This window comes from Ascaphus truei, chromosome 8 (genome assembly GCF_040206685.1).
Source record: "Ascaphus truei isolate aAscTru1 chromosome 8, aAscTru1.hap1, whole genome shotgun sequence".
Taxonomy (NCBI): domain Eukaryota; kingdom Metazoa; phylum Chordata; class Amphibia; order Anura; family Ascaphidae; genus Ascaphus; species Ascaphus truei.
Window position 1 is genome coordinate 7374919 of NC_134490.1, and position 18186 is coordinate 7393104.

The window sequence follows — 18186 nt, forward strand, 5'->3', positions numbered from 1 at the left end:
AGATGGCCACCGCAGCCTTGTCCTACTGCGCATGCGCACAGTTGCTTCTGCGCATGCGCGACATCAAAATGGCCGCTGCGACCCTCGGACTTCCTGCGCATGCAGGAACCTACAAGATGGCAGTGCACCGGTGGTCCGCCATGGAGCTCTGACACCCCACAGGAGTCCCCCTCCCCGGCCCAGTAGGTAAGAGGGCACACGGCCACACATACATATATATATAAAATGTAATCCGCACTAAAAACCTATACACGCAATAAAAAATCCTATCAAAGGATGTAAATCAATACAATGGGGCCAGGTATATATAGAAAAGGATATAGGGTAGATGGCTCGAATGTATCCTGGGTTCTGGGCAGCTTCTGCGGCATAAACCAAAAGAATCTAAAAAACAAAAAGCAGACGCGCATGCCCCATAGGGTATTATGAAGATCCCTTAAAAATGCGCACTCGCAAACATAAGGGTTAAAATCGCATTGTAGACAAACCTAGAACAGGTAAGGGCTTCTGCTTAGCTGTAACTGCCAGGTCCCGCTTGGAGCAAGATGCTGCAGCGCCCTGGGGTATCCCAATCTGGGTGGCCTCTGCTGGTCTCCGGTCACGCAGTAATAGTGTCCCAGGAGTACAGGGGGCGAGACTCCAATGGCGCCGCGGATATCAGCTCACTCAGCGTCCTGCGGTTGATGTTTTCTCCTGGCAAACAGCGTATATGTTTATACAGGGAGCCCTCGCTATCCAACGTGTCACTTTACAACGAATGGCATATCCAACGCTTTACAATGCCTCCGTACGGGCCGTTATTCGACGCCGGAATGCGTTACCCAACGCTCACCGCCACTGATTAACATGGGACTCACTTTACAGCGGTTTCACTATCCAACGCTACCTCCAGAAGGGGTTCCTGGTGGATAACCGAGGACTGCCTGTATATGTTTTATATAGAGCCACCAATGCATGCAACGCTTTAGAAAAGCGCCAACACATACATTGCATATTGTAATTATAATACAATAAGGGCAACAAACAAAATCACTCCTTGAGAAAGCGCCATAGGGGGCGTGAAACGCGTGGGAGGAGTTGTTTTTGTTCGTTCGTGCCATTTTTATGTAGTTCAATAAACATTTTTTTTTTTTTAAACTTAATTTTTATTAAAATTTTTAGGGAGAGGGGGAAATGATGAAAAATAAAAAATGGGGGGAGGGTATAAAAAATAGAGATGGGAGAAAGAACACATCCATTTAAAAGTTTACCTCTTAAAATATTCAAACACACAGTTAATATAAATATCATATTTTTTTTTACAACAAAATTAAGTGGGTATTAATTTTTGGTTGATTTTCATTCAGAATCCAAGGTAACCACTGAAAATCTGTGTAGGTGTCGTTATTAAGACTAACCAATTTTTCCATGTAGCAAATCTGCCAGACTTTATTTTTAACTTTGGGGATTGAGGGAATAATTGTTTGTTTCCATACTGGCGATGGTTCGCGTCTTGCGGCTGAAGATATGTGGCACATTAATTTATTTTCATGTCTCGTGAGGGGGTAATATGGTTTGTTTAAAAGAAATAACCAGGGATCCATTGGTAGGTCCAAACCAAAAAACCTTTGTGACCACATTTTGATTTCCAGCCAATAAGCTGCTATGAATGGGCATCCCCACCACATATGTATAAATGTGGCTTGTACTCCACATCCTTTCGGACATGTAGTTGGGTACTCTGGGATGAATTTAGCTAGTCTCATGGGGGTTAAGTACCACCTCATCATAACTATATAGGAAGTTTCTCTGATTGTGATACACATTGAGGATGTGGCAACCTTCTGAAAAATATAATTCCAGTCTTCCATGTCTAATACCTCCCCCAGATCATCCTCCCATTGTAGCATATGTAACGGGTTTTGTGACCTGGCCTGACCCACCCAATCTCACATTGGCCCCTGTGGTCTAACCAGTCCCCATTACAGTGTGATAGTGTCTGGTGGTGCACCTGTTGGCAACAGGACTCCTGAGTCTCCCGCATGATGGTGTGTGGGGAGAACCCGTCCAGACAGGCAGCTGAGGTAGTGGGCTTGAGTCCTACCTAGGTCCAGTGCAGCGCCTCCACCTCATCAGGGTCCCTTCGGTCACTTGGGGAGATGGTCCCTGTGCCAGGTCCCTGGTCACAGTCTTATGAGCTGTCTCCTCCCAAGCCTGCACTCAGACTTGCTCCTTCTCTCATAGCTCTTACATCAGCCACCAACAGCTTTTCTCTCTCTGCTTGTGCTGCCAGACTCACAGCTCTGCATTCAGACTACTGCAACAATGTTGCAGACCTCCATCTGCCTCTTACTGAACACAGCAGCACAGCAACAGGAACTCCTAACTTTGGATCAGTGCTGTGCCTTATGTATACTCTGGAGGCTGACACACCTCTGACATCACTAACCATGGAGTCAGAGCCTGTGACCACTCCCATCCATACATAGGGCACCTCACCAGGGTGTGAGGGCAAACCTCCATAATTACTGCTGGCATGCCCACAACTTACCAGGCCTTACTGTCAGCAGGAGAGATGACTGCAGCCATTTTACATGACCGCTACACATATATTTAAGTTTTTCATTCATATGTGGAGGGGGGCTAACAAAGTATCCATACAGTTTAGATAGCAGACCAGATGTGTTACTATCTGCTAGACAAAGTGACTCAAATCTAGTTAGCATTTCGGGGGGTCGGATTTTCTATATAAAAGGCTTTCAGTTGAAGGTATTGGAGGAACTGATTGTTTGGGATAGCCTTTTCTTTGTGGAAATATTAACAAAGTAAAATATTAAAAAAGTAACAAATCTGAGGCACTAAATATAAATCTGCCTAAAGATCAAATTAAATTGATTGCTTTAAACTTTGATTTTAAATGGCAACCGAATACGATCAAATACCTAGGGATATTTATCACAAAAGACTATAGTACTCTGTATAGGGAGAATTACCCAAAGGACCTGAGAGCTCTTAAGTCTGATATTGGGAAGTGGTCCGGCCATGCTATATCATGGACAGGCAGAATACACAGTATAAAAATGAATATATTGCCCCGTCTCCTGTATCTTTTCCAAACTCTACCCATTCCATTGGTATTGGAGGAAGTTAAGACTCTACAGTCTATTATAAACAAATTTATCTGGAAAAATAAACCACCAAGAATTGGTAAGAAAATCTTAAATATACCAAACAAGAAAGGAGGGCTGGGACTACCATGCCTTATGTCCTATTACAAAGCAGCCCAAACAAGCCAACTAATACTATGGCACTCTAATCCAGTCCACAGACGCTGGGTATCATTGGAAACGGATTTAGTTGCCCCAGTCGAATTAAGTAATCTTCTATGGTCCCCAGTGAGAAAGAGACCTGAAATACTCAAATCCAGCCAAATTATAGCTCACTCACTCAAATTATGGAACTCAGTTGCGAATCGACACCTCCTCACAACACGGATTACACTTATGACACCACTATATGATAACCCAGAATTTATTCCAGGAATGGGCCGTAATAGGTTTATAGACTTGAAAATAGCAGGTGTCACAAGATTAAAAGATGTAGGTTCAGAGGGATTTCCCAGACCCTTCAAATAAGCATTTTTTTTTTACTTTTTTCAATCGCTGGTGAGGTTTCAATCTTTTCAGGAGCTGCAGTCTCAACAATCTACCTGTCACTTCAACAAGCAAAATCAGACGGAGAAATCACTGCCCTGCAGAGCTTACAATCAGAGTGAATTTAAAAAGAAAGGTTATTAGAATGTGCTAACAAAAAAGTAGTGGTATTATTAGGGTTGCCAGGTGTCCGGTTTTGAACCGGACAGGCCGGTAATTCTGATGTCTGCCCGGTATAAAATTGGAGGTACTGCACCGACACACTTTATTCGAGCAAATACCCGGTATGTACCTGGCAGATACCTGGAATGCGCCGCTCCTCACCTCTGACAAGCCCCGTTGCGTTTGCCTTCCCAGCCTGGGTTCATGCCTGGCTGACGGGCGGCTGATCTGTTAAATGATAATGATTAGGATTTAATAGGCTGCAATGCTTCGCGTGTCTACCAGATGGCATAAATTCCTGAATTGTAATGCAGTATATATATATATACTGTGCAGTATTGCAGCCAGCGGGAATAAAATGCTTCAATCCCTGCCTGGAAAATACCTCAATGCACTCGGGCAGAAAACAGTCACAAACCTCAATACACCCGGGTATATATGTGTCCGGTATTACCATTGTGGCGTGACCAGTGCGAGGGCGGCGGCCAGCGCTGGTGCTTAGAGAGCGGGCCGTGGACAGTGGCCTGGAGCAGTCTCTGAGTGGAGGAGAGGATGGCAAATCAGAGGACGGTGGGGACGGAGCCCGCACCCCGACAGCCCAGACAGGCACCAGTGCTGTCTGCGGCCTGCCAGTGCCAGGAGATAAAGTAAGGACACAATACAATTTTTGGGGGAGGGGGAATAAGATGATGATGATGATGGGGGGGGGATAAGATGATTATGATGGGAGGAGATGAGATGATGATGATGATGGTGGGGGGGGGGAAATTAGATGATGAGGGGGGGGACTATGATACACTCCCAAAGAAATGAACAAAATAAATAGCTTTCCCTAGAGTGCATCTGAATAAAAAGAGGAAGGATCGAACACTACACAAAGACAGCACAAGCAGTGTAATACTCCCCTTACTGAACACTACACAAAGACAGCACAAGCAGTGTAATAATACTCCCCTTACTGAGCACTACACAAAGACAGCACAAGCAGTGTAATACTCCCCTTACTGAACACTACACAAAGACAGCACAAGCAGTGTAATACTCCCCTTACTGAACACTACACAAAGACAGCACAAGCAGTGTAATACTCCCCTTACTGAGCACTACACAAAGACAGCACAAGCAGTGTAATAATACTCCCCTTACTGAGCACTACACAAAGACAGCACAAGCAGTGTAATACTCCCCTTACTGAACACTACACAAAGACAGCACAAGCAGTGTAATAATACTCCCCTTACTGAGCACTACACAAAGACAGCACAAGCAGTGTAATACTCCCCTTACTGAGCACTACACAAAGACAGCACAAGCAGTGTAATAATACTCCCCTTACTGAGCACTACACAAAGACAGCACAAGCAGTGTAATACTCCCCTTACTGAGCACTACACAAAGACAGCACAAGCAGTGTAATACTCCCCTTACTGAGCACTACACAAAGACAGCACAAGCAGTGTAATACTCCCCTTACTGAGCACTACACAAAGACAGCACAAGCAGTGTAATACTCCCCTTACTGAGCACTACACAAAGACAGCACAAGCAGTGTAATAATACTCCCCTTACTGAGCACTACACAAAGACAGCACAAGCAGTGTAATACTCCCCTTACTGAGCACTACACAAAGACAGCACAAGCAGTGTAATACTCCCCTTACTGAGCACTACACAAAGACAGCACAAGCAGTGTAATACTCCCCTTACTGAGCACTACACAAAGACAGCACAAGCAGTGTAATAATACTCCCCTTACTGAGCACTACACAAAGACAGCACAAGCAGTGTAATACTCCCCTTACTGAGCACTACACAAAGACAGCACAAGCAGTGTAATACTCCCCTTACTGAACACTACACAAAGACAGCACAAGCAGTGTAATACTCCCCTTACTGAGCACTACACAAAGACAGCACAAGCAGTGTAATACTCCCCTTACTGAGCACTACACAAAGACAGCACAAGCAGTGTAATACTCCCCTTACTGAACACTACACAAAGACAGCACAAGCAGTGTAATACTCCCCTTGCTGAGCACTACACAAAGACAGCACAAGCAGTGTAATAATACTCCCCTTACTGAGCACTACACAAAGACAGCACAAGCAGTGTAATACTCCCCTTACTGAGCACTACACAAAGACAGCACAAGCGGTGTAATACTCCCCTTACTGAACACTACACAAAGACAGCACAAGCGGTGTAATACCCCCCTTACTGAACACTACACAAAGACAGCACAAGCAGTGTAATACTCCCCTTACTGAGCACTACACAAAGACAGCACAAGCAGTGTAATACTCCCCTTACTGAACACTACACAAAGACAGCACAAGCAGTGTAATAATACTCCCCTTACTGAGCACTACACAAAGACAGCACAAGCAGTGTAATACTCCCCTTACTGAACACTACACAAAGACAGCACAAGCAGTGTAATACTCCCCTTACTGAACACTACACAAAGACAGCACAAGCAGTGTAATACTCCCCTTACTGAGCACTACACAAAGGCAGCACAAGCAGTGTAATACCCCCTTACTGAACTACACAAAGACAGCACAAGCAGTGTAATACTCCCCTTACTGAATACTACACAAAGACAGCACAAGCAGTGTAATACTCCCCTTACTGAGCACTACACAAAGATAGCACAAGCAGTGTAATACTCCCCTTACTGAGCACTACACAAAGACAGCACAAGCAGTGTAATACTCCCCTTACTGAGCACTACACAAAGACAGCACAAGCAGTGTAATACTCCCCTTACTGAGCACTACACAAAGACAGCACAAGCAGTGTAATACTCCCCTTACTGAGCATTACACAAAGACAGCACAAGCAGTGTAATACTCCCCTTACTGAGCACTACACAAAGACAGCACAAGCAGTGTAATACTCCCCTTACTGAGCACTACACAAAGACAGCACAAGCAGTGTAATAATACTCCCCTTACTGAGCACTACACAAAGACAGCACAAGCAGTGTAATACTCCCCTTACTGAACACTACACAAAGACAGCACAAGCAGTGTAATAATACTCCCCTTACTGAGCACTACACAAAGACAGCACAAGCAGTGTAATACCCCCTTACTGAACTACACAAAGACAGCACAAGCAGTGTAATACTCCCCTTACTGAACACTACACAAAGGCAGCACAAGCAGTGTAATAATACTCCCCTTACTGAGCACTACACAAAGACAGCACAAGCAGTGTAATACCCCCCTTACTGAGCACTACATAAAGACAGCACAAGCAGTGTAATACTCCCCTTACTGAGCACTACACAAAGACAGCACAAGCAGTGTAATAATACTCCCCTTACTGAGCACTACACAAAGACAGCACAAGCAGTGTAATACTCCCCTTACTGAACACTACACAAAGACAGCACAAGCAGTGTAATAATACTCCCCTTACTGAGCACTACACAAAGACAGCACAAGCAGTGTAATACCCCCTTACTGAACTACACAAAGACAGCACAAGCAGTGTAATACTCCCCTTACTGAATACTACACAAAGACAGCACAAGCAGTGTAATACTCCCCTTACTGAGCACTACACAAAGACAGCACAAGCAGTGTAATACCCCCTTACTGAACTACACAAAGACAGCACAAGCAGTGTAATACTCCCCTTTCTGAACACTACACAAAGACAGCACAAGCAGTGTAATAATACTCCCCTTACTGAGCACTACACAAAGACAGCACAAGCAGTGTAATACTCCCCTTACTGAGCACTACACAAAGACAGCACAAGCAGTGTAATACTCCCCTTACTGAGCACTACACAAAGACAGCACAAGCAGTGTAATACTCCCCTTACTGAGCACTACACAAAGACAGCACAAGCAGTGTAATACTCCCCTTACTGAGCACTACACAAAGACAGCACAAGCAGTGTAATACTCCCCTTACTGAGCACTACACAAAGACAGCACAAGCAGTGTAATACTCCCCTTACTGAGCACTACACAAAGACAGCACAAGCAGTGTAATACTCCCCTTACTGAGCACTACACAAAGACAGCACAAGCAGTGTAATAATACTCCCCTTACTGAGCACTACACAAAGACAGCACAAGCAGTGTAATACTCCCCTTACTGAGCACTACACAAAGACAGCACAAGCAGTGTAATACTCCCCTTACTGAGCACTATACAAGATATGTGCTTTATAACTCTGTGTCCAACCTTTTTCAGGCCATTATATGACTAATCCTGAAAACCTGGCCTGTTGGTGGCCCTTGAGGACTGGAGTTGCTCACCCTTGGACTAATCTATTACAGATTTTCCAGAAATACTGTATTACTGAGAATCAGACTTAAAAAAGGCCCATATTACAAGCAGTGGGCAGAGGCCCATATTACAAGCAGTGGGCAGAGGCCCATATTACAAGCCGTGGGCAGAGGCCCATAATACAAGCCGTGGGCAGAGGCCCATATTACAAGCCGTGGGCAGAGGCCCATATTACAAGCAGTGGGCAGCGGCCCATATTACAAGCAGTGGGCAGAGGCCCATATTACAAGCCGTGGGCAGAGGCCCATAATACAAGCCGTGGGCATAGGCCCATATTACAAGCAGTGGGCAAAGGCCCATATTACAAGCCGTGGGCAGAGGCCCATATTACAAGCAGTTGGCAGAGGCCCATATTACAAGAAGTGGGCAGAGGCCCATATTACAAGCAGTGGGCAGAGGCCCATATTACAAGCAGTGGGCAGAGGCCCATATTACAAGCAGTGGGCAAAGGCCCATATTACAAGCAGTGGGCAGAGGCCCATATTACAAGCCGTGGGCATAGGCCCATATTACAAGCCGTGGGCATAGGCCCATATTACAAGCCGTGGGCATAGGCCCATAATACAAGCCGTGGGCAGAGGCCCATATTACAAGCCGTGGGCAGCGGCCCATATTACAAGCAGTGGGCAAAGGCCCATATTACAAGCCGTGGGCAGAGGCCCATATTACAAGCCGTGGGCAGAGGCCCATATTACAAGCAGTGGGCAGAGGCCCATAATACAAGCCGTGGGCAGAGGCCCATATTACAAGCCGTGGGCAGAGGCCCATATTACAAGCCGTGGGCAGAGGCCCATATTACAAGCAGTGGGCAGAGGCCCATATTACAAGCAGTGGGCAGAGGCCCATATTACAAGCAGTGGGCAGAGGCCCATAATACAAGCCGTGGGCAGAGGCCCATATTACAAGCCGTGGGCAGAGGCCCATATTACAAGCCGCGGGCAGAGGCCCATATTACAAGCAGTGGGCAAAGGCCCATATTACAAGCCGTGGGCAGAGGCCCATATTACAAGTCGTGGGCAGAGGCCCATATTACAAGCAGTGGGCAGAGGCCCATAATACAAGCCGTGGGCAGAGGCCCATATTACAAGCCGTGGGCAGAGGCCCATATTACAAGCCGTGGGCAGAGGCCCATATTACAAGCAGTGGGCAGAGGCCCATATTACAAGCAGTGGGCAGAGGCCCATATTACAAGCAGTGGGCAGAGGCCCATAATACAAGCCGTGGGCAGAGGCCCATATTACAAGCCGTGGGCAGAGGCCCATATTACAAGCCGCGGGCAGAGGCCCATATTACAAGCAGTGGGCAGAGGCCCATAATACAAGCCGTGGGCAGAGGCCCATAATACAAGCCGTGGGCAGAGGCCCATAATACAAGCCGTGGGCAGAGGCCCATATTACAAGCCGTGGGCAGAGGCCCATATTACAAGCCGTGGGCAGAGGCCCATATTACAAGCAGGTTTTTTTTTGCCTCAAAGCGGCAATCCCGACCTTTTTGCTCCCCATCCCTGTTTTTAGGATAGGATAGAAGGCAGGGGTCGCTGGCGCTGGGCCGGGCTATTTCCAGCTCTGGGAGCCGTGGATACCCGCGATACTCTGTGTTTCTTCCTGCTATTTAAATCCTCTGTCACATGGACCAATAGGAAGTCATCTCTTTATAAAGGTCTGTGTTGTCCAATACATCGATTCTTGTGTGAATACACATTTTTAAATATATTTGTTTACCTTCAGCAAGTCCTGTGCAATGCCCTGTTTATTCTGCAAATGATATAATAAAACAAACGGTATTGAGGGCACGCACGGTTACTTTCCAGCAATCGCCTGGGGTCTCCCAATGCAAAAATATTTTGTCTTTTTAAAATAAAAATTGATGTTTCGGTCAACAACTTAGTGTTGCACTTACGGTATCATAATTCCCTGTAGTGTCTTGTCTGTAAAGCATTGAGTACACTATAATAATAACTTTATTTAATAGAACTTGCACAATTACAGTGCATGGTACACACCCCATAGGAATGTTACAAGCACAGGTCCCTGCCCAGAGGAGCTTACAATCTATGTTTCTGGTGCCTGAGGCACAGGGAGATAAAGTGACTTGCCCAAGGTCACAAGGAGCCGACACCGGGAATTGAACCAGGCTCCCCTGCTTAGCATAGTCAGTGAGCCGCTCCCTGTATATATCTGTCCCGGTCTTCTCCCCAATAATACAGGCACAGGGCCTGAAATAGGAAACTGCTCAGTCCTCCTCCCACTGACATGAGAACAGAGAGGCTTGTACTTCCTGTGGCTTCTGGTTATAGGAGGAGTCCTGTGTATAGTGTGTGAGACACAGAACTTTCAGCACGGAGGGGATCCGCCTCGTATACCAAACCTGGGTAATATCAGCCGCTTGTTTCTGCTTAAAGGGCTTTGCTGTGTAATGTGTGTGCTCCCTGCTTCAGCGCGGACGGGGTGGTGGGGTTTGGACATGGTGGTTTTGTAGTGTTTTCGATGGGGTAGTGTGTTTGAGGGTTTGGATGGGGTGGTGGGTTTGTGGGGTTTGTGGGGTTTGGGTGGGGTGGTGGGTTTGTGGGGTTTGGATGGGGTGCTGGGTTTGTGGGGTTTGGGTGGGGTTTGGATGGGGTGGGTTTGTGGGGTTTGGATGGGGTGGGTTTGTGGGGTTTGTACGTGGTGGTGGGGTTTGTACGTGGTGGGTTTGTGGGGTTTGGACGGGGTGGGTTTGTGGGGTTTGGACGGGGTGGTGGGGTTTGTACGTGGTGGGTTTGTGGGGTTTGGACGGGGTGGTGGGGTTTGTACGTGGTGGGTTTGTGGGGTTTGGACGGGGTGGGTTTGGACGTGGTGTGATGGGTTTGTGGGATTTGGACGGGGTGGTGTGTTTGTAGGGTTTGTACGTGGTGGGGTTTGGACGGGGTGTGATGGGTGTGTGGGGTTTGGACGTGGTGGGTTTGTGGGGTTTGGACGGGGTGGGTTTGCGGGGTTTGGACGGGGTGGTGTGTTTCCTTTGGGGAGGTCTCTTTAAGGCGCTTGACTGCAGGAAAATCTGTAAATAAGGATTTATGGGGAGTGTGGAAGAGAGGGGGGGGGGGTAACTCCTTCATTGCCAGAACATGCCAGGCACCAGCAACCAACCTGCAGTTAACCCCGGGGCAGGAACACCTTTTCCTAATGTTACTTTCATGTCTGAAGCGCGTATTCCCAGTATGTGTTATATTATTATGTCACGTGTAATACTGCTGTGACTCGCGGTGCTCATGGATGGTGATATATACATATATACATACATACATACATGTATGCATGCATACATGCATACATACATATATACGTAGCTAGAGGGGCCTGCAACGCATTCCTGGCCCTGCAGGGGTTAAAAAAGAAAGCAGTGATACTTTGTGCTTGGAGAGAAGATATCACTGGTGTAAAAGTGGTGTTTATACTACGAGAACTGACCGCGATCCCTCGCTGTCTGACCCCCTGTGCTGCCGGCGGCATTTAAGAGGTTAGAGAGGCTGGAGGAGGAGCTCAGTTGTGATGTCACTGCCTTCCAAGCAGTTGAACCCGGTTCGACTCGGAGTGTCAGCTCTTTGGGCAAGTCCCTTAATCTTCCTGTGCCTCGGGCACCAACATTATTAGAGTGTAAGCTGCACAGGTCAGGGACTCGCTGTGCCTGCAGTATTCTATATACAGCGCTGCGTACACTGTCAGTGTTATATAAGAATAAACACATGAATACTATCTCTTAGTCTCCACAGTTTGCAGTCTACAGCAGGGATCCTCAACAGGTCAGGTTTTTAGGATATCTCTGCTTTAGCACAGGTGGCTCAGTCATGTGCTGAAGCAGAGACTGATTGAGCCCCACTGTGCTGAAGCAGGGATATCCTGAAAACCTGACCTGTTGGTGGCCCTTGAGGACTGGAGTTGAGCCCCATGATCTAGTCGGGTTACCCGACCTGGTAAAGCGGTAGGCCGGGCATCTAGCCAGGAAAACAGACGTGTGTCCGGAACTTTATAGGGGTTCTGTCTCGGTGATCGGCACTATTTTATTTACCGGGGAAAAAACGGGCACTGAAATTATATTATATCTTTAATATTAATGAGTGACCGTGGAAGGGGCTTGGTCTCCTCTACCTGCTGGGTGATGCCCCTGGGCACTATCAGAGTCGTAAAACCATCACCCCGGATTTATCAGGGGGAAAAGGTCCCTGTTGGATTTAGTGGGGTTTTCGGCTGTGATAAATATGGTGAATATTTCTCTGCTCCAGCTCTGCGGCGGAGAGACTTTATTATTAAGTAACCCACAGTGCGCAGCGCCTTTACCTTATTCGCCGGTTGATCGGGTGAGATAAGTATCTTGTCGGTTTTTTTTTTTAATTTCCCTTCTGAAAAGAGCAATATTCTTAATTCCCAAATGAAACCAAGACTTTTGTGCACGGAACTAAAGTGTATGGCAGGGGGGCGCAACCTGGGGGCGCGAGATTTTCTAGGGCGGCGGGGGGGAACGCGGCGGGTACAGAGGCCCCGCACTCTTCCCCACAGCACTTAAATTGAATGTCGGGGGACTCCGCGAGGCCTCTGTAAGTTCTCTTACCGTGTATCCGATGGCACATCGCTATAGCAACGCAGGGTCATTTGACGCAGGGAAGAAGGGGGGCGATGGGAAAAAAGTTTGTGCACCCCTGGTGTACGGTGGAGGGTTTTTGTCACTTTTTTTTTTTAAACCAACATAACTTTTTTTTAATATCTGGTTATACCCGCCACGTACCCGCTTCCCGTTGCAGAGACCGTAACTAGCCTCACACTGATCCCAAAAGGTTGATTTTAAGTGGTCTGTGAGTAGGTTACTGACTCTGCACTTCTGTAACCCAGACTGTGCTGAATTGCTGTGTAATGCGGCAGGCATTCGCTTATAGGGGATCCCACGTTATAATGGATAAGAAGTAAAAGGTGACTCTGCTCATTTGCATGTCACTACCCAGAATCCCTGGCTGCAGTGGAAGCGCTGTATGCTAAGAGATAATGGGGAAGGGCAGGGCTGCAGACCTGCCTGAGAAATGGGATTATGCTCACACGTGATATTTTTATATACTATAAGGAACTAGAGATTTGCAGAACGATAAAGTCTACAATTCTAGACGCTTGGCCGAGCCTCAGTTTAAGGGCTTATGATGTCACTAGACCAATAAGTTTTCTGTGAAATGTCGCCGGGCAGCGAGCGAAACGCGGTGTCCGCGCCCTGTTTATATTCTCAGCGTTAAGCTGATTTTGTGATTTTTAGAGAATTTAGCAAATTAGCATAACAAATGAAATTGCAAAACGCGCTGACAATGCTGGCGTCTCGCTCGCAAAAACTCTCACTGCGGTTTTTTTTCCCCTGGGTAAAACGGTCACCTTACGCCTGGTTTGTGACCCCGTGAAAGTTTGTCCATTTAATTTATTTTTATTTTTATAAGGAACCCACGTCACATTATGTTGTTTACAAAATGATTGTTTGTTTTGTTATGCTGCGGGGGAGGAGGGGGGGGAGGGAGGGGTACACTGTTACCTTCAGCCAATTTGGGATTTTACAGCAACCCTTCCAAACTCGCATACATCACAAAGTTGAGTCCACAGGACAACAAGAAATTGCATATATTCAGTGGAAGTGCCTGTTAAATGGAGATTACCGGGACGAGGTTGGCGTCTTGAACCGTGATTTGTTCAAAATATGCAACCAAATGCCTCCTTTATCACACAGACTGAGGTTCTAGAAGTGGACACGTCACTAGTATCATTTAGCCCGATGGGTACGAGAACGCAGGATCTGTTCTTTGTTTTCAAACCATTCCAAACGTCTAACCTTGGTCTTAAGGAGCATCCTCAGGTGGCAGTCTCGGATATAGGGGGACGGGGGATTTAATAAAGTTTCGGGGCTACTGCAAAAATGTGATAAGAACAGAGCAATGGAATATCAAAGTAACAACTCCAATTGCCTCTAATGTGGACCCCATTTCTTTGATAAAGAAGTAGTTTTTCCCCCCCTTTTTACACCGGGTTTTGCTGTTGGGGTATTTGAACGTACAGACCCCCCCCCCCCCCCAACCTTTTCTGCACCTGGGGATAACAAAGGTCCTGTCAGTAGTGGGACACAGAAATGATGGCAGCACTAAGGTGTTATAAACAGGTGTGTCCAGGGCTGAAACTCGTGCCTGCCGCACACATCGTCCGTAACCCCACATAGAGAAGTGACGCCCCTGTAACATTTGTAGATGTTTTGAGACATTTGCACAGAGGTGAAGTTGTTTTAAGCAATGTGCTTCTTGCGGTCCAGCCGGGGGGGGGGGGGGAGAACATTTTCTTGTTTATTTTGCATTTCTGTGCAGGGTTCCTGTGTCATGCGGCGCGTCAGACCCGTATCTCTTGAAACTGCTGTTTCCTCTCTGAAACTGCCACCCGGCTGCTTGTCCAGGCAGCCCCACCGGGGGTTACATCCGTGCAGACAGAAACCTCGCCTGTTCCCACTACCTTATCATGCGGTCGCTTCGTGGAAAAAAAAAGATCTGTTCTGTTCTCTAAGAAGCAGAATTCGATGTCAGTAACCTCCGTCCGTGTGCGCTGCAGTCTCTCTGATCGTACGTTACCCGCGGGGACTTTGAGGAGGTCACTCGCTGCTTATGCTGCTTTTTTTCCGGTAGATTCTGCTACTCCAATACCTGCACTTTGGTGATGGGAGTTCACCTGCGACACTGCAGCTAGGAAAGAGGCTGCAGTGTGTTGTGATTCTACGCCTTTCAGGTGCTGCACAAATTCTTCCCCCTGGAATATTAATTACACATATAAATAATAAGGATTTTGTCTCTTCTATAGCATTGGTGCAGTACGCAGCGCTGTGCATACAATGCTTGCAGGCTGCAGGCACAATGCGTTACTGCCCCAAAGAACTTACACTCTTAATTGTGGTGCCACAGGCAATAAAGGGAGAGGGTCAGTAGGTGCCGATGCGATCTATTGCACCCTGATCCGACGTTAACTGCCATCGAAGTCATCGACGCATCAGAGGTTTGTGTCTGGGTCGGCGTCATGGAGGTGCCGGTTGTGTCATCGCACCGAGACCCGCGGTTCCAGAGGCTCCGTGCTTTTCCCCACCGCAATGAAACTGATTGCCGGGGGAGAGTGCGGGCCCTCTGTAACGGTCTCTTATCTATCAGGCGGCATCTCTTTTAGCGGCCCGTTACCATGGCGTCACGTTGCCATGACAATGGGACAACACATGGCGCCGTGACCTATGGTCGAGCTAGCTGGGATATGAGCCCGTTTCACCGGTGTGGTGTTCTTATGGCGGAGCCATTTTTTCAGCTGGGTGAGAAGAGCGCAGGGCCGAATCGGTGGAGAATTGGGGCGGAATCGCCAGACGCAACGGCCTAGAGCAGGGGTGGGCAACTCCAGTCCTCAAGTGTCACAACAGGTCAGGTTTTAAGGATATCCCTGCTTCAGCACAGGTGGCTCAGTCGTTGACTAAGCCATTGATTGAGCCACCTGTGCTGAAGCAGGGATATCCTTAAAACCTGACCTGTTGGTAGCCCTTCAGGACTGGAGTTAACCACCCCTGGCTTAGAATATCACGAGTCCAAGACGCAGACGGGCAGCTGATTTTCTGATTCTCGCAGCGTCAGCAACTCGCAGACTTTAACCCTTTGCGTGCCACAGCCGGAGATCGCTGCCGCCTCTTCCGACCGCGTCCCTTGGATTACAGAACGCTGTCTTCTCCTATAAAGCCCGTGGCGGGGGCGCTACGTGGGGGCCACTCCATGGGGCGTCCACCGAGTTAAGTCTCACGGAAGTCATCACTTTTGAATTGAAGGTCCCTCGCTGGCTGAGGACCCGTCTCGGATTTCCTACCGGCAACCATTTTAAATAGCTGAAAATTCTGGTGTATCGGAAGTGGCTATCTCCTGGGCCGAGGGGGAGCTTCCGGTGATAAGACGGCCCTGGAGAACTCTCGACTCCAAACAATGTCAACAACTGCAGCGTGCAGAACGGGCGATTGCTGTATTGTAGTTTAGAAAGAGTTGTTATACCCTTATGTCTGTCATACCTTTACTTATCCTGGACCCTTACCTGATTGGTCCTAATATATGGAAAGGCCTGATTCATCTGATTGCAACATTCATTGAAGTCCCCAATTTTAGTGTAAACTAGCTGAGAGACCCGGCGTTGCCCGGGATGTAATGTTCCCGCTCCTCTCTCTCTCCTCTCTCCTCCCCCCTCTCTCTGTTTGTCCCCCATTCACATCAATCCAGTCCCCCCCCCCCCTCCCTCCTTTACAGCTCTGTTTGTCCCCCTTTACCCAACCACGTACACCAAGCTTTGCAGTGGGAGCATAGGAACTGTTTAATAGTACAGAGAGATACATCTTGTATACCATTGGGGATAAAAGCACTAGCAGTGTATATTCAAGGAAAAGGTCACCTCTGCCCCAAAGACCTTACCATCTAAGCCAGGAGTGGCCATCTCCAGTCCTCAAGGGCCACCAACAGTTCAGGTTTTAAGGATATCCCTGCTTCAGCACAGGTGGCTCAGTCGAAGACTGAGCCATTGATTGAGCCACCTGTGCTGAAGCAGAGATATCCCTAATACCGGGCCTGTTGGTGGACCTTGAGGACTGGAGTTGGTCACCCCTGATCTAAGCTGATGGTGACATAGGGTTTACATAGTGTTATACAGTAGGTATCTCCAGGCCAAACGAGATATCTGCTTGCATTTGTTAAAAGGTAAGTTATTTCTGGCATCTCTATGCTTTTTAAGGCGCCCGTCTGATTTTGAACCTAAACGCACAGTTTCGCGGCCATCTGCTCAGTGTGATCCACGCAGCGATGGATCTGCTAAACGTGGCTTTAATAAGTTGCGCCTTTAGAAGCGGCAGTACTGGGGGGGGGGGGGGGGGGGGTAGGGGAGGGAAATCGCATGTATTTCAGCGACCTGACACTAACGCCCACGGGAGAGTGTGTCTGAGGAATATCTTCCCTTCACGTCCTGCAGACCCATTCTGGCTTTTCATCATAATAAAGATCTGTAATTGTTTTGATCCCTTCTGGCATTTTTACCTAATACTATTTCCTGCCGGGAGAGCGTGAAACCACACACCCTTTTTATTATTTTACGGCCTTTGTTGTCCTTTTGCTGGCAAGTGATCTTAAATTCAATCAGAAAGCTCCATTCTGAGACCTTTGTCACCCTTTCTGGCGGGGGGGACATTTAAATTGGTTCAGACTGTTTTTTATGGATGCGTTTTAGCTGGAACACCCTTACATTGCCACAAGGCTGCATGTTATGGCTTTGCAGCCCTCCCCTGGCGCCGAAGGGGTTATTGGTTGGATGACGAGGCTTGGCTTCTGGCAGCCGAGGGGTTAATATCCGCATGCAGCGCTGCTTTTTTAATATTGCCATGGAAATGAAGGGCCAGAAGATAAAAGGTCACAGCTAAAATGGCCCCCGTTTGGTGACAAAAGACTTGTTGTGTGATGCAGCCTTTGTGTCCCCGAGGAACAAGACCTGCTGTGTGTGTGAGCCTCTCTGCAGCCTCATTCTGCAATGGAACGCTGCCAAAGCCGTGAGACACCCCAGGGAGCTCGCTCACTCAGAACAATGGCCAAGTGACGCCCGGGCTTGTCTGTCATCCAATCCATGGCCATCCCAGTACAATAGCACAGCAGTGTCCAGCCCAGTGAAGACCCTCCATGTGTTAGCATCGCCTCATAAAATCCTTCCCATTACATGGCAGCTTCAGCGATGCTGACGTTCGCTGGGGGCTTTCTCTTCTGCGTATGGTACAGGCCGGTTTTGTGATGGTTAAAACCGCAATGACTCACTATAGTTAGGAGTGTTTCTATAGGGGGTGGCCTATATAGCTGAATACACTGCGGTGCCCCAGCCATGCTGACCCTGCCTTATCAGGAGAGACTGCTGGTGTCTGAATCTTCTCACAAGCCCCCAGTTTTTCTTTACATGGTAGGAGCGGGGTCCCTTCAGGCAAACGCCACTGTTTTCATCTCTTTTTACAAAAAGACCCAGAGGGTCCCAAAAGATCCTACAATATGCACTCGCTGTTT

At 47.7% G+C, this 18186-nt stretch overlaps 1 protein-coding gene across 4 annotated transcripts in view; it reads left to right on the forward strand.

Moving 5' to 3' along the window:
• Positions 1-10357: 10357 nt before the first annotated feature.
• The window catches only part of TSPAN14 (tetraspanin 14), a 32015-nt gene continuing 24186 nt past the window's right edge, over positions 10358-18186 (forward strand). For 2 of the 4 annotated variants that reach the window (XM_075610448.1, XM_075610450.1), the window contains exon 1: positions 10388-10476. The gene's annotated coding sequence lies outside the window, so the exon portion shown is untranslated. Of the gene's footprint in view, positions 10477-18186 lie in introns of all 4 variants that reach the window. The other 2 variants (XM_075610449.1, XM_075610451.1) reach the window with 2 other exon arrangements.